The 24,195-nt window shown below is 28.6% G+C and overlaps 1 protein-coding gene across 5 annotated transcripts in view; it reads left to right on the forward strand.

The window, feature by feature from the left end:
• Nucleotides 1-24,195, forward strand: part of LOC113377986 (rho GTPase-activating protein 7) — a 794,747-nt gene that overhangs the window by 657,515 nt on the left and 113,037 nt on the right. The gene's annotated exons all lie outside the window — the stretch shown is intronic.

Below are 24,195 nucleotides of genomic sequence, written 5' to 3' on the forward strand. Positions count from 1 at the left end.
GGTCTCTTTTCTGGGGCAGAGATCCCGCATTCATACATCTATACATTTATATATTATATATATATATATATATATATATATATATATATATATATATGGCGTCTCCCTACACCTAGCGGCGAGAGTAACAACCAGAAACGCCAATACCAACTTCATAGACACGTTGCGTGTGAAGAACGTCGCAAACTGTCAAGTTGGCGACGGCGCATCGTGCAACACTTGCGTGGGCTCGAGGGATGCGAAAAATGCAATCTCACCCTTTTGTGCATCAACCCTTGGAAGAGTGAAGATATAAAACCTAACCTAAATACACTTTATATCAGTGAGATGCTTTATACTTGTTTTGTTATTATAAATTAAACTTATATACACGTTATTCAGTTCTTTTAATTATAAATATAAATTATATATAGACCCAACATTTATATATATATATATACAATAGTGATCCTTAATATGGACATTTACGAATTTTCTTGCTCCCAAGGCTCAAATGCTTCCAAATTATAAAAAACAATTCACTAAAAGTTTTAACTCCTAATATTGTCTTTTAGATAGTGCGCAATTCCATCAAAGTTTTGTAAGGAAATAGTCCATATTAAGGACCACCCTAATTATATACATATATATATATATATATATATATATATATATGTGTGTATGTGTGTATATTGAATTTTTAGAATTTCGAAGTTTTTGCAAAAAAATTACATCAATACGAGCCGAATGTTTTTGAATTATTCAAAACGATTGATTCGTGTTCCCGAAATCATCGACGAATATTTGTATACGCACACAAACATGCATTTTTTCTGAGGTATGCATAAATGTTCAGAAATTATTGAAACGTAAAGTATATAAAAAAATATTCTCTATTATTTTGCGATTACTATAACTTACACTAAAAATGAAAACTAAAAATGAAAAATCCATATTTATGTTAAGTTTAATAATATGTGTTAAGAATGTTCATATTTTTTTAAATTTTGTATTTTATTAAGGAATATGAAACTCTGTAAAAAATTATTGTTGGATCACACGAGAAGCAAATGATTAACTTTTTCAGTTATTTATTGTATAGATATTCGATATTCTAAAGTTCTACTAGCGATGTTTTGATAACAATTTCACAGTGATTTGTTCTTCAAACTTGCGTTATATATTAAAAAAAAAAAAACAATTTTTAACATTTTAAATTTTGGCGGTAGGTTGGATACAATGCTCTATAATTACTATTAAATATATCAGAGTTCGCAAAACGCCCATATATAGATTATGGTTTTCGTAAACACTGGTTTCTTTCTTTTGAAGTTTCGTACTGTTTTATGCAAAATTAATATTTCAATATGTATTAATTTTATTCGTGCCATATTTATGAATGTCGCTGAAAGTGGCATCAATTTACATTGCAATATGGTATTAGTTTATGTTTTGTTAAATTAGTGCATCTAAATCTTTGAAAAAGTTATGTGCATTTATTACTGTATCCTATTATTGTTGTCTCTCAAATTATTTTTAATTCCATTTTTTCATTTATACCTTTGATGATCTGTCTAGAATTCACGCACGCACGCACGTCCGATAGTAGAATCGATCGTGACTTCATTCATAAACGGTCCGTTAACCGTTGCTCATTTTATTAATTAGTTAAATTGGCGTAGAGTACTACGAAGCCAAAATAATCGCCTTATGGGACCATATTCATTCCACACTACAATATTACCGTAGTATTTACATAAAGCCGCGGTTCCATGATCCGTCGAGGTCTTATGTAAATATTATGATTTTGCGAGAAGATATGACTAACCAGAAAAGTTAAGTGGAAAAATATAATAAGTATGTGAAAATTATCGTGATTTGACTCATTTTCAGAGCAATACATGAAATTTAATTATGAAACACAATAACAAAAAGGCGCAAGCAATTATCATGTATTACTAACGCAGAACAAAAATTATAATTTTAAATACGTAAAATAACATTTTAATATGGCATCTTATTCAAAATTTTCTAAAATTATCTTTTTTCAAAATAAAATAAAAAGAGATTTATTATTTTTTTCTCGTAATAATAGTAAATATTAAATGTGTTTCAAAATTTTAGATATTCATAGCTTCATTTACTTAATCATATTTTGAATTATTGTGCCAAATGCACATTTTAAATTCACATTTTAAAAACATTTAATTAACATCAAATTAGAATATTTAGAACTTAAACGTATTTTTTAATTACTGGATTAACCATAAAAAATCTGCTAAAATTGAATACACAACGAATAAAAATGTGAGTAGGAAAAATAAATCAATCGAAAGAAGCAAATGAGTCAATTTTTTTATACCAGCCTATTACATATTAGAAATAAAAAAAAATAAGATTATATTTTTTTCTAATTCGTTATTTTGTAGATATTTTTTATAACCTTTGTGATAATCAAATACTTTGGAACACTTAAATATATTTATTAAAATAACATATTTATTTTAAACTTATTGAGATTGACATCTTTGTCCTGGCGAAGAATTATATATAATAGTTTAGTGTTACATATAACCTGATATTTGTTTTTAATTTATCCGTTATTTATTAATGGAATGTATAATGCGTTTGAATTTTTTAAAATATTCTTTTGAACAGTGATCAGAAATTAATAGTTAGAGTCATTGTGATGTATTTCGTTGCTTTTTAAAAGGTGCTTTTTATAGGCAACGTTTGCCTAACTGTATTTGATATATTTTACTATTAGCATTTCTCTACCAATACCAATGATTTTTTACACATTTTTTTAATATCTGCATCAATTTCATATGAAACATCAGCAAATTTTTGGTAGTACTTGGATGTCTAAATCGACTGCCAATTCAGTGATTGGACGCCTGAGTATGATGGTATTCTGTTTTGGTGTTACGTATCCGAGAGTGGTCGTTTCTGCTTCAGTCCTTCATTTCTGTAGGGCTTAAGAAGGTGTTTAACGCAAGGATTTGAGTAGATTATGATTCTCTTTTTATAATTGTGGCCATGAATCTGGAATTCATCGTGTGCTGTATTGATATTCAGGTCTTTATGTATGAGTCAGTTTGAAACATATATTCTTAACAATAATTAAGATCCAGTAATAGTACTGGATACAGTACTAATATTACAGTAATAGTACTGGAGTTTTACATATATGACGTGATGGAGGTCACCCCAGTGGGTTGCTCCATTTTAATACATTAGATCGTAGTGGTGCTTGTTCTTCAATCGCTGAACAGAAGTGGTGCTTCTCTAATAGCTGATGGTATAATATGGGAATTAATGCAGGGTTATTGTGGTTGATAATTTTATCGTGATGGACTCCACTTCTGTTCTTCACTACAGTAATACATGTTTTGGGACATTTACTTTTGAGAAGTTTGTTTTGAAATCTTTGGGTAATTGCGTTATTGATTTTTAAGAGTTGTATTAGAATCAAATTTGCCTCTATATTTTTAAGTGAAATCCGATATCACTACACAGCTGGCTGGCTGGCTGGGGTGGGTCTGGAACTAGAAACCTACTCGGCTGAATATACCTACAAATCACAAAACAAATCTGCATTCGAAGTATCCTTCATAAATTATTAAAAATGTTATTTCGAAAAAAAGCATATGAACTGTTAGTAACCGGGACACGTCCAAAACAATCCATTACATTGGTCGCTGCGCTGCGGCAGTCTTCTAACTGTTTTAGTTACCTAAAGTGCTTTTATTAGTCAATAGTGTGTCCCATGAGCGAGCAGCATGTCAGCGATAGACGACGGGACGGACGATGTGTACCTTTATACAGTTGCTCTACTTTTCTGCTTGGGAACCTACTTCCAGATGCCCGAGATGTGTGTAATGTGTATTCTCTATCACTAGACAGATCTATATCATACTACATACTACATACGAGTATGCACTCACGTCCGAGACCGTATTGTCTTTTGACCGAGTGCTCAACTGCTCACTGCTCGGCGCGCGCGTACGTTACCGTTCTTTTCATTTACATGCGGGCACAAACATTAAAAACAATAAACCTTTCTGCATAAAGGCAGAATTCAGTTGAATCCTAATAGTCATATGAATTCATGTGTAGGATCAGGCGGGTTATATTGTCACACGTATCACACAAACAACTATTTGTCTGTGTTCAGTAAAACTCCTAGCTAATTATCATTGTATAAATGTGTTCTTTTAACTTCCCGTAGGGTAAATTATAGTAATCACAAAATCGAAATCGAAAATGAAAATTTTTAACTTCCGCTAGGGCAAGTTATAGTAATCGCAAAAAAATCGAAAATGAAAGTTTTTATTTATCTTTACGTTTTAGAGGTTTCTGAACATTTTGGCATACCTTAGAAAAAATGGATGTATGTGTGTGTTTGTGTGTGCGTGTATGTATGTATGTTCGGATACAAATTTTCGTCGACGATTTCGGGAACACGGATCATTTGATTTGGATAATTCGATTCGTATTGATAAGGAGACGTGCTGATTAGTTTTTGGCGAAGGCAGGTCTAGCCGTTCCGAAGATACGGGGAAAAAAGTGCCGTAAACGGTAAACGATTTGAATAATTCAAAAAGCATTTTATTTGTATTGACTAAATGAAGAACTGTTCAAATTTTTGGAAAGGCAGGTCCAACTACTTTGGAGATATGGAGGAAAAAGTAAAAAAATGAGCTATTTCGCGGTCAAAAATGAACATTAGACATATGCACATCAAATTATCAGATATTTTATAGAGATTTTAACAATAAGTATAAATTTTGTTTACATTCCTATGGGTTCCGTACCAATGTTTACGCGTTAGACGGCGATGCGGCGCTTACGCGCTTCGATATTTCGTCTTTATGCAGTTAAAGCAGTACGATTGCTTTGAAAAAAAGTTCAGAATTTCCAAAATATTTCAAAATAAATGATTTAAGATTGAATGATTTAATATGGTTCGAAATTCTATTAAAAGTTTCAAATCATTGATCAACTTTTATTGATTATTATTATTGATTATTTTTAATTACTCGAATTTTGAATTGCGGTACGGAAAGTTCCAGCAATTTGCCTTAAGGCACGATGCCTTAATTGCCTTAAGACAGAATTCCACTTACAGCTAGTTATATCTTTACGTTTCAAAGGTTTCTGAACATTTTGGCATACATTAGAAAAATTTTATGTGTGTGTTTGCGGATACAAATTTTTGTCGACGATTTCGGGAACACGGTTCAACCGATTTGAATGATCTCAACACTAATCTTATGGATAAATCAAATAAATTATATGGAAAATACCTGATTTACAGATATAATTTACTTTTTTTTATAATTTATAAAACATTTCTGAAAAAATAGTTTTATTATAATTCTTGTATTAATATTATTTGATAATTATTATTATTTGAATTTTCATTATTTATTTTCATTTTTTACTTTATTGTCTCCTATATTTCTGTATATTAATTTTCATGCACATTTTTAATTTTATTTAGCTTTTATATTGAAGTATCTTTACACGAAAAATTTAATTTACATGCTACCCTTTATTTTTTAAATTGACTACAATATTACATACATAAAATAATATATAACAATTTTAAAATGGATGCTAGAAATGAAAATTAATTAATAAGATTAATAATAATGCGTTGTGTTGACCTTAAAAACGCATAAATACATTTTTGAAATAAATTTAAGTAAAAATATAATTTATTCAACCTTTTCTTTTTGCATTTTCCAAAGTTCAAATCCATTTTAATAAACATTTATGATTTATTCACAAAGTTATTTTATTGAATGGAATGTTATCTTGATACCAATGGAAAAAATAATTCAATAAGTGACATTTAAAATAAATATTATTGGTTACGTTGTTTTTCTTAAACGAAAAATACATTTAAAAAAAAACAAACACTTCATTAACTTCTCGTAAGGTAAGTTATAGTAATCGAAAAAAATGGAAACTGAAACTTTTTATATATCTTTACGTTCCAAAGGTTTTTAAACATTTTGGCATACCTTAAAATTAGATAAAATGGATGTATGCAGCTAAAGCATTGCGATTGCTTTGAAAAAAAAAGTTCAAAGTTTCCAAAACTTATTAAATATAAAAATCACTTTTTTTAAAATGGTCAATTTTTTGCAGAAATTTTAAAAATCTCAAATCTATTTTTTTCAAAGTTCTAAAAAAATTCAATCTTTTTTAAAAACTTTATTTTTTGTGTACGGGAAGTTCCAACAATTTACCAAAAGGCACCAGTAGTTTTTTTAACATTTACATACCCACATTTTTAGAAAGAACTAGGAAAATATGAAAACATTGGTAAAGAACTATATATAGAAGAAACTATTTTATTTTTATAAGCTTACTTTTCTAAAAACAAAACTATGGTTTCTTCTTAGTTTATATAAATTTCTCAATTGTTCACTTTGTCTACTGATGATGCTATAAAATCTTATGTCGAAACTTATGGAATAATCCAGATCAATTATTAAATCTTTGCCTTTTATTCGATAAGGGGTCAATTTCATTCCCTAGAAGATCTTACTCATGCTCAATTATAGCATATAGCTCAAGTTTATTAACAGCTGTAACAGGGAATAATAAAAATCATCTATTGCTGTTCTAGAAAAGAAAATATATATTTTTCTACTAACTACTAATAAATGTCTTCATTTAATGTTTTATCTTTATATTATATAAAGTACAGCTCTGTTTCGATAAACCTCTAAAAAGATCCAACATAAAAAAATGGCTCTTGATGATTATAAGTGTTTTATCTTTAATTCGACGTCAAAATTTGATTTATTTCCGTCAATCAGATCGGTTGTATTGAGTGGAATGCAATTCGGCTACATTGTAGTGATGAATAGATTCACGAGGCAGAGTCAGAGACAGAGTCAGAGCTTAATATAGTGGGTGACATTGTGCGATCAATCCATGTGTTTGACCTCTGTACCGCAAACACTGTTGCACAGTTACACAGTTCTACCGATAGCGGAGGATTCACTCGATTTCTCGAAATGCAGGGGATTTGAACTCGAATTAAAACTATATTTAAATATTTTTATTTTACTATTTAATATATTGAAATATTTTTCATTTTAATTGGTAATTTATTTTTTTTATTTAATTTAAAATGGCAATCATGGGCCAGTGGTGGCGATATCGGTTAGAGCACCAATTAGTCCCAGGTTCGCTGGTTCGATTCCGGTAACGCCAAGCCTGACATCAGGCAACTTTGATGCCAAATTTCCACTTGAGGTCATAGATTTCGAATATAACCTCAAGTGAAAATCGCCTCTCGTGGGTATAGTTGCACACATAATAAAAATGTCAGCAAATATTTCGAGTATAGATAATTAGTCCTTATACCTAGTAGACACGCCGCTGGGTGATGCTACTATCTTCTGGCTTATATTGTAAGATAATATTGTTAGCAATCTCTGCTTAATGTTAATGCTCATGTAAAACAGATTGCAGAATAAATTAAATAACTAGCTGTAAGTGGAATTCTGTCTTAAGGCAATTAAGGCATCGTGCCTTAAGGCAAATTGCTGGAACTTCCCGTACCAAAAATTATTTTTTAAAAACGATTAACATTTTTGAAAAATTTTACTTCGAAAAGAATTAGAGAGAAACTATAAATTTGACAAAAAATTACTTTTTTTGAAAAAAAAAAATTTTTTGAAAACAAAATTTTTTTGGAAAAAAAAAATGTTTTTTTCATTTTGACATACTTTGGAAATTCTGAACTGTTTTCAAAGCAATCGTACTGCTTTATCTGCATAGAGACAAAATGTCAAAGCGCGCAACTGCCGCGCCGCCGTCTAACGGATAAGCATTGGTACGGAACCCATAAAAATGTAATAAAAAATTATACTTATTGTTAAAATCTTTATAAAATATCTGATAATTTGATGTGCATATGTCTAATGATCATTTTTGACCGCCAAATGGCATTTTTTTTTTATTTAATCTAGATCTCCGAAAATGTTAATGCTCATGTAAACAGATTGCAGAAGAATAATTAAATAACTAGCTGTAAGTGGAATTCTGTCTTAAGGCAATTAAGGCATCGTGCCTTAAGGCAAATTGCTGGAACTTCCCGTACCAAAAATTATTTTTTAAAAAACGATTAACATTTTTGAAAAAATTTTACTTCGAAAGAATTAGAGAGAAACTATAAATTTGACAAAAAATTACTTTTTTCGAAAAAAAAAAATTTTTTTGAAAACAAAATTTTTTGGAAAAAAAAATGTTTTTTTCATTTTGACATACTTTGGAAATTCTGAACTGTTTTTCAAAGCAATCGTACTGCTTTATCTGCATAGAGACAAAATGTCAAAGCGCGCAACTGCCGCGCCGCCGTCTAACGGATAAGCATTGGTACGGAACCCATAAAAATGTAATAAAAAAAATTTACTTATTGTTAAAATCTTTATAAAATATCTGATAATTTGATGTGCATATGTCTAATGATCATTTTTGACCGCCAAATGGCATTTTTTTTTTACTTTAATCATTAGATCTCCGAAACCGCTAGACCTGCCTTCATGAAAATTTGATCAATTCTTCATCTTGTCAATACAAGTAAAATGATTTTTGAATTATTAAAATCGGACGCTCCGTTTCTTAAAAACTGAGTTACCGTTTTCGGCACTTTTGCCCCGTATCTTTGGAACGGCTGGACCTGCCTTTGCCAAAAACTAATCAGCACGTCTCCTTATCAATACGAATCGAATGCCTTTTGAATTATTCAAATCGGTTGATCCGTGTTCCCGAAATCGTCGACGAAAATTTGTATCCGCACATACATACACACACGCACATACATACATACATACACACACACACACACACACACACACACATCCATCCATTTTTTCTAAGGTATGCCAAAATGTTCAGAAACCTCTGAAACGTAAAGATATATAAAAATTTTCATTTTCGATTTTTTGCGATTACTATAACTTACCCTACGGGAAGTTAATAAAAATAAAAAACAAAATGGCAATTCAGTTTTTGAGATAACGGAGCGTCCGATTTGAATGATTCAAAAAACCTTTTATTTGTATTAACAAATTGAAGAACTGATTAAATTTTTGGAAGGATCGGTCTAGCGGTTTCGGAGATCGAGTAAAAAAGTAAAAAAAAATGGCAATTTGGGGGTCAAATATGATCACTAGACATATGCACATAAAATTATCAGATATACTCGTATATATATATATATATATATATATATATATAATATATATATTAAAATCTCTATAAAAATGAAATAATGGAAATATAAATGTTGCTTACATTTCTATGGGTTCCGTACCAATGTTTATCCGTTAGACTGCGACGCGTGGCGGCCGCGCGCTTCTATATTTCTTCTCTAAAACAGCCACGGAACACAATTGATTTGAAAAAAAGTTCAAAATCTTCAAAAATTTCAAAATATAAAAATAAAAAAATTCTCAAAAAAGACTTTTTTTCAAATTTTCAAAATTTTCAAAAATCTCATTTTTTCAAAGGTTTCAGAAAATAAATCTTTTAATAAATTTAGTTTTTGGTACGGAAAATTCCTGCAATTTGCATTAAGGCACGATGCCATGCATCACTAGTTATAAATAAGGTGAAAACAATTTCACACAGATCACACTGTGTACTTTCTTCAAATGAAACTTTGTCAGGAAAATTAATATCCGCGTGGAATAAATATTAATTTAATTTATCTTTTGTAATATTGCTTTTTTAATTTATGTACTTTATTATTTATTATTTTTTCATTGTTTACGCCTTGCAAGTGTAAGGGTTAAGTGGTTCTTTTTACCCCAACTTCATGTGAGCTCTTCCGGATTTTAGATAAAAAAATAATTGAAAAAATATCATTAGATTCAGAACTATCAATTTATATCGTTAAGTCGAATTTTTAAAAGTATTGGCGACTATGACAGATCCATAAATATAGGGATTTGTTTATATCCTTTAAGTACGTCTAAACTTTAAGTCCGAATATGTTTTTAGGTACATTTTTTATATAGTTATTTTTATCTGAAACCATATCAGACCAGTTCGACCGTTATGCATTTTGTAAGGCAAAAACTTTAAGCATGGATTTACACAAGTTATGATTTTTTTTAACTATTTTTTTTTTGAAGTTTCATACCGTTTGTCTACTGCAAGTGTATATTTTTGTCGGACTCGTTCGGATAAAATTTATTCGAAAATAGAAATTCGTGCATTTATTTTTTTGCGTCGTTTATAGATCTTATCCAGATCACTTAATTCTAACATAACAATAAACTACAAGAGAAACATTTTCTAAATTCTATAATTTTTAGCTTCTTCTAACAACTAAATATATAATACTAACGCAACTAGAATTCATATCGTATGATATAATAAAACCTGATTCACTCAATCAGATCAATTTCGTTATATACTGCGATACTTATTCGCTGAATATAAATATAGTATTTTGCAAGCGTCTATAACATTTAATAATCTCCAATATTATGTTAGTAACAAACCTTACAACTTTCTTTACTAGGGTGTAAACATTCAGTTTTTACCGTCTACACCAGTGATTCCCAAAGTGGGCGCCAGCTCAGTTGTAGGGGGCGTTTAAAGCACACAAGTAAAAAAATATTATAATATTAATATTATATATAAATAAATGATTAACATTAACACTGAATTATATCAAGATGATATTTTAGTTCAAATTATTTAAATATATATGCCTATTCCAATTCGCAAATAAATTTACCGCATTAGATGTATCGCTATTATTGGCGGGTTTGCATTGTTAACATCGTTACTTTTGTTAGTCTCTCAGTAATAATAAGCTACAGGTATTTATATTCGTACTTTTATACCCCCTACACACCCCAAAGAGTCTGGGGTTGAATATAAAAAGCTCTGGTCAAATCTTGACTAAGTAATATAGTGAAAACAAATGAACTGTGAATTTGCAAATGAATCAACTCTGATATTTGCAGATTAAGCCGGCTTTGTGTATTATTATTGGATAATATAATTTTATATCAAAAGCAGTTTTTTGTTCAGTAATAAATAGTGTCACTATAATTGGTAAGTGGTAATTGCTGTTGTAATTACATATGCTTGACAATTAATGACATCATATATATTATATTTCATTCAATACCTCTGTAAAAAGTATTTCCTCTACAGATAATAATGGCTGAATCAAAAAAAAATGTAGACAAAATAATATCGAATATTCGAAATATGGCTTTATTGAATCGCCTGTGAATATTACATATGTCTGATTTGTCGGAAAACTTTTTCAAATGAAGCTATGAAACCTTCTAGACTACAAGAACATTTGACTAAAATTCATGGTGATAAAATAGATAAAAATTTAAGTTATTTTCGTACTCTAAAAGAAAAATTTAGACAACAAGCTCAGTGGCAAAACTCTTTTCAACCACATCCCTCAAGACGGCTTTCTTGCCTCGTATAATATTTCATTAATGATTGCCAAGTCGGGAAAACTCCATACTATTGGCGAAGAACTTACAATACCGGCCATAAGTGCAGTAATACGCTTACCCACAAATTTGGTCTGTCATTGAAAAATTTCTGATTGCATTTTCATCATCATACTTAGTGGAACGTGAATTCAACTAATTTATTAACAAATAAAAGAAACCGATTACAAATAGTTGATCATGGTGATTTAATATTACTTCTCAGGAAGATAGGACCAAATATTGCTAAATTGGTAGCAGCACACCAGATTCATCCGTCACATTGAAAATATAATGATTGAATCTTTATTTTGAATATAGTTTAATAATTTCAAACTTTGATGTTATTTTACAACGTTCTTTTGAAAGAGTAAAAGATTAATTTTGATATTAATTTTGTCCATTATTTTAATAAATGTATCATCAAATGTTTTTGCAAAACCTTTCCGTCAGGAGTGATGTACCAATTGTAATTACATTTTATTACAAATATATTGCGGGCCTAGAAAACTTGAAATTCACTGATGGTTCCATTTTTTTTTCGAAAGTTTTATGATTTATTACAATAGCGTACTCTATCAAAATTGGTTTCTAAATCGTCAATTTATCTTGTACAGATACAATAATTTTTATATACCTTATTAATTACTATTGAAATGAAAAAAAATTAGGGGGGCGCTGAGTAATATTTTTACTGGAAAGGGGGCGGTAGGTGAAATAAGTTTGGGAATCACTGGTCTACACAATATCTGTAGGAAACTTCAATTAATTCAAACTCTAATTTATTTTTATAACTGAACTTATTCTCATATGACTCAAATATTTTAATGAATTTGTTTCGACTATCAATAATTTTCTAGTCTAGAACTATATTAGTCATTGCTCAGTATTATTCTAAGTAGATTTCTCTATTTGTCAGTAGTTTTTTGAAGTAGGTTTTTGACCGCTGGCAGCAATTGCCGTAGGTCAGCTAGCCGCACACGGTTTTCAGTGTTGAGATTCTTGACCTCAAGGGTCATTTTAACTCGAACTGATGTTAATTGAAATACTGGGATCACAGCAGGATCGCAGCAGGATCACATCATAGAATATATTTGTATATGGTGCTCTGTCGAGCATTATCGATTTAAAAAGTAAGGCAATAAGAGCAACGAAAGAGCTAAATGTACGCACATATATATATATATATATATATATATATATATATATATATATATACAGTCAACCCTCCGTTAACACAACACTCTGGGTACACGGTTCCCATACTATGCGGAGCTAAAATTCCGACATCCTTCCGACTACACGGACTTCCTATTACACGGTTTTTGTTCAACAGCCCATAAGTTCCTTGCGCAACCTATGAGTGACTCTAGGAACTTGATATCAAAAGGGCATTAATGTACGTTTTGGTATCGACTTTTATCTTTTAGACATGCCTGATTATATAATAGCTGTCTAAGAACACGTTTGAACTGACTACTGCGTTGCGCCAATTGTTGAATGAGTTGTCTATATCATACATGTCATTTCGTCCGTATTACTCCTCAAGTTGAATTTCTTGGTCTACATTCAACACGATAAAAATGGTGCGATTTGTACCAACTCTGAGTCTCTCATAGCGCGGTTCCCATACTGCACTATATGAGTTTCCATAGAACGCACTACGAATTAGCCTGAATTGTATGTTAAATACGAGTTTTTTATAGCACGGTCCCCATACTGCACGGTACGCGCTTGCCGCGTTAACAGAGGGTTGACTGTATATAGAGTGTAAGGAGTTTCATGGATGCAGATTTCTCTTATTTTTTTCTTATTAATTTGACCTAACCACTTCCTTGCTAGTCTATTACGATGCTCCATCTGTCTGATTTCATACTTCTGAATATACCTGAGTATCTCATTTCTGATACTATGAAAGTATGAAATATAATTACTCCAACCTGGTAAACAACTCTTTTTCCACTTCAATAATTTGTACTTTCAGCATGTGCCTTCAATAAAATTAGTGCTGAATCGACTTGTCATTCTGGTTATATAGAAACTTGCTAATGATAATGATAAATTTATCATACTTCTTCTAGGATGCATGTTAACATCTTCTATGTCACAAAAACAACTTGCAAAATTACCATAATTAATTACATTGTATTTAATTGAATACTTGAATCGTTTGCTTAACTAGACAAGAAATTATTATGGATTGGGTATATGAAAATGATTATTAGCGATTAATTGGGACTAAAGTGCTTTTAAACGAAGTATACACATAAACAATCTATACTTCTGAAAATAACACTTTGATATCTGTATATATTATCAAATAATGCAATTCTTTACCAATTGATTCTGTTAGTTTCTTACTTATTACTAAAAAATGTCACAATATTTTACTAACCATTGAAAACAGCCTTTCTCCGGCATTGTTCGATCAAATTAAAAATAAATCATCAGTATTAGAGAAGTTCTAATACATCTAAGAAGCCATATAGTTTAAAAATATCATTACAACAACTCATATGACTCATAAATCCTAATTGATGTTCAAAAAACTGAAAATAATAATAATATTATAATATTTATTCATGAAAATATTACATAATTAATCCCATAATCGTACTTACAAATCAGTAAATTTAATATAAGTGATGCGCATATAATTAGATTACAAAATTACATTATTGCAATATCTAAATTAATCTAAATTACAAACTTTACAGAGAAGTTGGGATTAACAAATATAATTAATAATATTAATTATATCATAATTGATTATGATATGCATTCGTGAATTTCGATTACCTGCAATTGGCAGTTATCCAATTAACTTTTTTTATGAAAAAGTTTATTATAGATCAAAATATAAATAATCAAACAATAACTGATTGTGAGCACTTTTTGTATATCATGTATAGGATAATACAGTGTTTAAAGGCGTGTGTTTTTTTACATGTAGAACTAAAGCATTCACTAAAAACTACAGAATGTTGCTAATATTTGTTTATGCATTTAATTTTATTTAAATATTAATGAATTTATATATACAATTCAATTCGTATGTTTTTATGAATTAGCTTAATTCTGGTTTGTATTTAAGCATTAGTCTGATTGTGAGAAATCCAGCATTAAGTTAGGGTACCATGATCGTAAGAAAATTGCAGTTTGTATATCAAAACAGACTTTTGTGAATAAAATCTGCTTTGATTTACAAACTGCAATTTTCTTACGATCATAGAACTCTCTCCTAATTATTGACTTTTCTTCAGCCAAATTGTTAACATATGCAACGATAAGAAGTTCATTTTTTTATTTTGTACTTTTCATCATTCAGCAAGTTTTTATACTTCTTACTTATAATTTAGTAAGGTACATTAAAATCAATAAACACAAAACTTTGAAATAAAATTAATATAAACTAAATATAATTATGTATTTTGTCACAATATTTCTCAAACCAAAATCAATTCGTTATAATTTAAAAAAAAATTAATTATAAGTTGCTAAGAGTGAATAATTTTCAAACATTTTATTTAAATTAATATTATTAACAAAATGTTTTTAAATAAATACAAAATACTAATTTCTATTTTCTTTTTCAGGTGAGTGAAAACTGATACGAGTATTTATTGTGGATACTAAGTCATTTAGGGTAAGCATATCTTTTAATTATTATTATATTGATTGCTTAAAGCAATTTTTTTAAATTCGTTCTAAATTTACTTCATTTTATATTCTAATAATATTAGATATATTTTATATCGAAATTACTATATCTACCAGGTTGTATCAAAAACTCTACAATATTGAAATCTATACAAAATCAATCATATGAAATGACATCTACATAATTTGTTTGTATTATTCCATTCCAATTTTAATAATTATTTTCACAATAAGGTTTCGAAACTCTTTTTATATCATGGGGGTATGTGATATGATGTCTAAAATAAAATAGCAATAATTAATAATAATAACTATATTGAAATAATATAAATCAAATTTTCCAAAAATAGATTAATATCAAACACATTTTTAGCTTTTAAAAAAACGTCATCATATACAAAGTATTTAATGAACGTTTCTTATTTTTATTTTTTTAGATTCATTATGTATTTCAAATATACAATTCATTCTCATCTGTGATTTGATTTTTGTTGTAATATAAATCAGATAGCTCAAAACTATTGATAATTATCTTTTCAAAAATATTTCAAAGAACTCATCATTCTACTTTTTAGAAGAAATTTAATAAAATCTAATTTCATATCTATTTTTAACTTCTTTATATGAACTTATTTTTACTCTTACTTATTTTTATTCAGTCAGGAGAAGAAACATCGATAACTTCTCCTACTAACGCGACTAGGGTGTAAATCCGTACAAATGCAACGGAAGTGCGTTACGGCAGATAAGATAAGATAAGAGTCGAGTGACATTGATTCATCATTCGCTCTATATGGGTCGATTGTGATTAGTCATCGTGTATCTGAATAGAGATTTGTCGTTGTATGCGTAACGGCGTCAACGTTGATGCGTACCGATATCAAGAAGGAATTCGCTATAGACAAATAAACATTTTAAAGTTACATAGTAGTACAAATTTTGAATTAATAAAAAATGTCTGAATCAGAAGAATATTTTACTCTGTTCCTTGAAAATATTGATTAATAATATTAATGATTAGTAAGTTTATTGATTAGAAATTATTTCTATATTATTTGTAGTTTCTATAAATCTTTGAAGTTATTAAAATAGAAAATATTTTTTAAGCAAGGCAGATATTACACCTGTTCAAAGAATGAGATTATATCGCCTGCTAAAGAGTAAAAAAGATACATGCAATCAATGAATGTATGTTAATTTTAATTACACGAAGTTCTTGAATATAATCCACTGTATGAACTAATATTATAGAATGTATTAATCAACAATTACTTCATTTCTCTAATAAAGGTTCATTTCTAAATGCTAATTACAATGACAAACCGATCATGTCATATTTGAAGTATGACTTTAATTACATTATTGTTTTTAAATATTATACATATTTTTAATGCTATTATAAATATATAATTTATAATATTTCTTTATCTAAATGTTTATTTATCATTATATAAATGTGTATAGTGGTTGACACTATATTGATGCACAGTGGTGTGCATCACGAGTTACCATATTACTAATAAACATATTCAAAATTGTTCTATGATGTATTTATTTTTACTTAAATGCCATCTTGTACAGTAACAAGTAAGGTTTACTTCAATCGCGTGTGAACCTTACGCGCACTCTTTCTTTATAAAATGGTAATTTTAAGTAATCTGTCTCAAGGCACAATCCCATATACCACTAATCGTACACAAACTTTTACATTTCAAAATTTCAAATCCTAAAAGGTCATTCATTATTCTTCGGGATCATGAGTACGTGCCCTAATTGTTTTATGTTATTCTCTCAGCAATCGGTGTAATGTTTATAGACGTCGAAATGCTATCAACGGCAAATTATTAGCCCGGCATTAAGTTCTAGAGTTCTTCGAACGTTAATCGAAAAACTTTAATTCTATTTCTAGTTCGGGCTACTGATCGCATGGGGATTCAGAATAAACAAAGACGAACATATATGTTTTGGGGACGTGTTATTAACACGTACTTAAAATGGGTACCGAATTATTATTTTTAGGCTTTTACAGAAGTGCGTTGAAACATGTGAGGATGAGAAACAATGGGCTTTGGAAGGAACAAGGAAAGTTCGATTTAAATTGGCTATTGAGTTAAGTTTGGAACAAAATTGAAGGAAAGCGAACTAAATGATTTATCCTTTCTTAATTAACAATATAGAAAATATCTCAAACGATTTGAACTCAGATTTCGAATTCGTTTGAAAGATTTGTAAAACATGCTATGATGAGGTAAATCTAAAGAAAGTTTAGTTTCAATTTTGAAAATTCAACAAAATTTTGTTCTCGTTGATGGACAACCCTTATTATTTCCAGACTTACAAATAGTTTAAATTTTTGTAGAAAACTCAAAAATAAATTAAAATGATTATTTTTCAAATTTGTATTGCATCTGAAATAAAGTATAATACCCTTCACAATTATTAGGTAATAAAAATAAGCTGACTCTCCTTATAGCCTAGCAAGAAAAATGTTGGATCAAGTAAATAACTGAAGTATTACTATTTAAAAAATCATAATGATTTATTTTATTTAAAAAATCATAAGTCTACTAAAAGGTAAAAATCTTTGCTTTTCTTTTTTTTGTATTACTGTTTGGAGGTCCTATATATATTTATTCATACTTTGAACAATTCATTTAAAGTCATAAACAGACGATTAAGCAAAATAATAATAAAAATGAATCAAATTAAAAATTTATTAAAAATTAATAAGCATTTTTGAAAATTAGTGTTCTTGTTCACCGTTTGTAATCCAAATTTTAATGTTCATATGTTATTTTTCAGTTCTATTACAATAACAAATTCAAAATCAAATAATCTGATCCAATAAATAAAATATGAAATAATTGAGATTATTTGAATGTGTTCCAAATCCTTCTGGCCAATTTGTAATTAAAAGCTACTCTCACAATAGATGTTTCATGTATCAATACAATGATAAGTAATTGTTACTGTCTTGTGGTAAAATTAATATCTTTTTTAACCAACTTTTCGAAAAAAGTGATATAAAAAACATCAAGCTTAAAACTTAGCAAGCCAACAAAAATATCAGTTCTTAAAATATATAATGAATTTAGTGAAAAAGATTCATCACCCATATCTGCAATAAAAGTAAAGTTAGAACTTTCTAACAACAATATTTGAAAATAGAAGGAATATTATGTATAATCAGCTATCACCTTGATTCTTATATTGGGACATAAACAACAGTGTTTGAAAATCTATAATAAAAGTATTATTTTTTTGTTAGTTTTGTTTGTTAGTTTACGAGACCTTAATATAAATTTTAAGTATACATTATTTAATTGTTTTATATGATCTTATATGATTATTGTTAATTTTAAGTTAGATTCAACAGTTTTTTATACACTTCTATAAAAGCTCGCACATCAGGGGGGGGGGGGTGAAAAGGACAAACGCTTTCACCCTGGTAAAAGTGTAAACATAAAAGAGTAAATTTAAGTTTCAGTTAAAATACAGGTGTGTAAGAAATTCAATGAGCAATTATATATATGTGTGTATATATATATATATTTTTATTGTATATATATTTATATATTTATATATATATACCATATATATATATATATATATATATATATATATATATATAATTATATATAGAGACCTCATATATATATAATGTAAATGGCAGGCGGTTTGAAATTTATACACCTGGTATATATATATAATTATATATATATAGAGACCTCAAAATATTCGCAAAGTAAACTAAAGAAGCAAAAAATATAATTAAGTAGTAAATAAATTTCAACTGTGCAGCAAATGATTAGTTGTAATAAAAATAAATAATTAACAGATTCTACAATGTTATAATAATATAAAATCTATATACAAGATAATCAATATCTAAACTAATATATATTCTTAGTTAAACAATCTAATTCCTAGGGCAGTACAGTTTGTAATGAAACAACTGCTATCAAGCAGTACCAGCCAATAAGTTGATAAGTTAACTGTTAGAAAGTGCATTGGCATAATTAAAAATCGTTCGACAGAATCAATATCCGATTGAATTTAATGAGATATGTCGAATGCTAAACGTTAAACGCAAAACTGAACCAGAATAAGATTGACAGCGTACAAGTACTGTGATATTACTTTATATAATACGGTACTACTGCATATCATTCCGTATTTATCTACCTGTCTGTCGGCTTGTCATTTTTCCGGCACACCGTCCGGACTCCGGAGTACCTCTGGCCATTTATCAACGGCGGTAATATATCTGTCATTAATATGGTCTTGATTCGAATGATGCGAATCATTTATATTTATTTATTTAATTTAAAACATGGTAGGGAAATTGGAAATTAAAATAAACATATCGAAATCTACCATCCAAATTATTAACAATTGGATCTTGACCGCCAACTCGCCTGGAGTACCCACATCAAAACTAAGCGGAAACAATTGTTCAAATAATTCCGGTAGCTGTAGATAAAAAAGAGTGCGCGTAAGGTTCACACGCGATTGAAGTAAAACTTATTTGCTACTGTACAAGATGGCATTTAAGTAAATATAAATACATCATATAACAATTTTGAATAATGTTTATTAGTAATATGATAACACTCGTGATGCACATATTTATTAGTGTCAACGATTATACGCATTTATATAATGCTAAATTATAAATTATATATTTATAATAGCATTAAAAATATGTATAATGTTTAAAAACAATGTAATTAAAGTCATACTTCAAATATGACATGATTGGTTTGGCATTGTAATTACCATTTATGACTGAAACCTTCATTAGAGAATGAAATAATATAAGTAAATAAAGTAATTGCTGATTATGTTAAACAACGCCTAAACAAATATCAGTACGCATACAACGTTGATGCCGGTACGCATACAACGACAGTTCTCTATTCACATACGCGACGACTAATCACAAAGCGGATGACGAATCATTGCGACTCGACTCTTATCTTATCTGCCGTAACGCACTTCCGTTGCATTTGAACGGATTTACACCCTAGTCGCACCTAAAGAAGTTTTACTTCAACAATGTAACCAATAAAATCAATAAAACTCAAAACACGGGTAAGGAATATTACGATCATACTCTCTGGACTGGATTTTATTTCTATATCATCCAAATTTTCCCCTAATTTTGAAGCAAAATTTTGAAGATTACGGTAATGATGTTAATTTGTCAAAAGTGATATTTCTATACGTTGATGAAGAATTAAAGGACGATCTTATGTGAAGAGCTGATGAAATATGATGAAAATCACCAGAAAAGTATTTAGTATGCGAGATGGTCATAAAAATTAGAATAGTCAATAAAAATATAATTTAAAATGTTGCTTTATTTAAGTCTCTACAACAGAAAATAAGTTTTAAGTGCTTGAGTGAATATGATTGTTATAGTTCAAGTTCTTGGATGCGTAAAACTTTAAAATTGGATTAAATTAAAAAAATGTCATTAATAATCTTACAGCCTAAATCCATACAGCTATCAAGGCATATTGATAGTGAAAACGCGCGCGGTCTATTTTTTGCAACTTAAAATTTTTATATTTAAACCACTTCTCATAGGCCTATAATATTTTAAGGTGTTTGGTTTGACTATAAACTCTATCACCCAGTGAAGTTTCATCAAATTCCCAGAAGAGTAAACCTGAGGTTCTCCTTGCTAGAATGGATTTCATTGCTTATTTTAATAACTGTATAATTTGACTTTTATCATTGAATTCAAATTCAATATAAATTGACATATGTAAATTTGAACGATATTAATATTTAACACACATAAAAATTGTTTGTATTCCGAAAATAGAGAATTAAATGTGAGGAATTTATTATTTGTTGTCGTACAGATATCGTGCTATTAAAACAAATATATAAAAACTTGTCACGATATTTAAATTGCATTTGTTGCATAGCCGAAATTTCAGAGAAGTCGCGAAGTATGCAATTGTTGGATCAAACATCAATACATGATACAATTCATATATAAACATAATGATTAGTTTAATAATATATATATATATATATATATATATATATATATATATATATGATTTAGTAGTTAATTTTGATGTTGAAATATATGAGTGAGTTCTTGAGGGCGATACATCAAACAAAGAAAAGCCAAAGATTTATAAAATAATCTTTATTTCCAAACGTTTCGACATTCAATTTAATGTCATCATCAGTGGATATTACAATGGTTAGTTACATATAGAGAAGTGTACACAGCACTAGAGATTGGCACTAACATTTATACAACTAACTTGTCAGCACTATGCATTTTTTATATAATTTTTTTGTATGATGTAAACAGAAAAATGATAGTTTTATTGAACAAAAATGTAAGTAGAATTATGTAATTTCTGCCACGACTTCTGTACTTTGCTAGTACCGAGGCATGTATGATACATTATTTTATAAATCTTTGGCTTTTCTTTGTTTGATGTATCGCCCTCAAGAACTCACTCATATATATATATATATAATTATAATTAGTTCAAAATATGTTAGAATCGCCGACCTTGAATCCACAAGGTTTCAGGTACAAAACCGAATTTCTTGCAACCTGATATAAAGTAGTAATGATACACAATTATGATTTATACATTTAGTTTTAAGGCTCTATATCAGTTTTAATGAGCTAACCCATTTTCAATAAAAATCCAGAAAATAACTTATGAGCTTTAAATTTAGTTTTCTCATTTGTGGCTTATTGAAAAATGAAGAATGTATTTTAAAAGCTACGTAAGAACTTATTACTAAATATTTATTTTTATTGTTTTATTTCAATTTATATAATTTTTATCATTGAGTCATCTTTCTTAGACTTTTCTAAATTTTCAGGATTTCATACTGGTTCAATTTCAATTTTTTTGTATTGAAGTTTAATATATTTATTCCATTACAATAGATGTTCAGAAATAAATAACTAATTTCATTACACGCTACTCTAATTTTGACAACATTCTTGCAAAATTAAACTGTATTCAAACTATTTTTTTAACAGTTATAAAATTTGGTACGAAACTCATAGAAATGTAAACAAAATTTGTACTTATTAACAAAATTTCTATAAAATACTGATAATTTGATGTGCATATGTCTAATGATTATTATTGACCGCTAAATGACATTATTTTTAACTTTTTAATTGGATCTCCAAACCCGCTGGGCTTGCTTTACCAAAAATTTAGTCAATTCTTTGTTCTGTCAATACAAGTAAAATACTATTTAACTCAATGAAATCGGTTAATCTGTATTTTCAAAATCGTGGACAAAAATTTGTATCGACACACACCTACATCAATTTTTTGCTAAGGTATCCCAACATGTTCAGAAGACTTTGAAACGTAAAGATATGCAAAAATCTCTATTTTGTATTTTTTGCGATTTCTGTAACTTATCCTACGAGAAGTTAAAAAAAATATGTAGAGTAAGTGAAATTTTTTTCGGGTATTATTGCAAAAAAATAAGCGAAAAAATTAATTTGAAACATGTAAAAATATAATTACAACTCGTTATTGGACTACCTTCTAATAGCATTCTGTAAAACAAAACAATTACTGAACATCTTCTTAAAATAGACACATTGTAATTCATATGCAAAATCTAATATAAACACGAATATTAATAGTTTATAAAATGTTACAAACTGAAACAATTTGCAAAGTGTTATGTTTATTCAATTGCAAATGTTCATGTTCGTACAAACATTATTGAAATGCGTTGATAACTCACTGAATTCATTTGGAATTAATTAAAATAATTTACATAATAATTTATACATAAACATATATGGTATCGCGTTGGCTAATATGTGTTACTTGTCTTGCACTGATTTCTTTCTGATCTCGTTTTATAGTGCTGTCTGTTAAAATATTACGGTCAACAGGTCTAAATAATTTCTTAATTTTAGTCATGTTTTTTTTGTTATATTATTCAATAAGCCTTGGGCTTGAAATAATTTAAATTATGCAATTTTTGGATCTTGTTATGGCCGATCTAGGACACCCTTTTAGGTAAAGGGGCATTCTAAGGTAGAAATTCCAAAAATATTTTAGAAGTAAATTTCTTTAGGCGCGACTAGGGTGTAAATCCGTACAAATGCAACGGAAGTCCGTTACGCCCGAACTGTTCGTCATTCGCTCTCGATGAGATCATTTCTATACGCGTCGATCGTGATTAGTCGTCGTGTATGTGAATAGAGATCTGCCGTTGTATGCGTACCGGTATCAACATGCAAATCGGCATACATAAATAAACATTTTAAAGTTACATCGTTGTACAAATCTTTAAACAGAAGAATATATTACCCTGTTCCTTGAAAATAATAAAACAAATTAAACATTGCCTTGTACTAAACGTAAGTTTATTGGAATTATAAAATGAAAAATATTTTTTAGGCAAGACAGATATTACAGCTGTTCAAAGAATGATATTATATCGCCAGCGAAAAAGTAAAAAATTACAAGCAGTCAATAAACGTATGTTAATTCTAATTACGTGAAGTTCTTACACTTGATGATGAGTGAATTTGCGAAAACAATATTTGTTTAGGCGTTGTTTAACATAATCCACTATGTGAACGAATATTATAGAATTTATTAATCAGCAATTACTTCATTTCTCTAATAAAGTTTTATTTCTAAATGCTAATTACAATGACAAACCGATCATGTCATATTTGAAGTATGACTTTAATTACATTATTGTTTTTAAAAATTATATATATTTTTAATGCTATTATAAATATATAATTTATAATTTATCATTATATAAATGTGTATAATGGTTGACACTAATAAATGTGTGCATCACGAGTGTTACCATATTACTAATAAACATTATTCAAAATTGTTATATGATGTATTTATTTTTACTTAACTTAAATTTGCTACTTTCTACAGTAGCAAATAAGTTCTACTTCAATCGCGTGTGATCCTTACGCGCACTCTTTTCTTTTTTTTCATATTTTCAAAACTTAACTATTCAAGAAAGGAGAGGATTTTTTGAAATTTAAATTATTTCT

The sequence above is a fragment of the Ctenocephalides felis genome, unplaced genomic scaffold, assembly GCF_003426905.1.
Source record: "Ctenocephalides felis isolate EL2017-DRISC unplaced genomic scaffold, ASM342690v1 CF-g0.4_SCAFFOLD_01886, whole genome shotgun sequence".
NCBI lineage: Eukaryota > Metazoa > Arthropoda > Insecta > Siphonaptera > Pulicidae > Ctenocephalides > Ctenocephalides felis.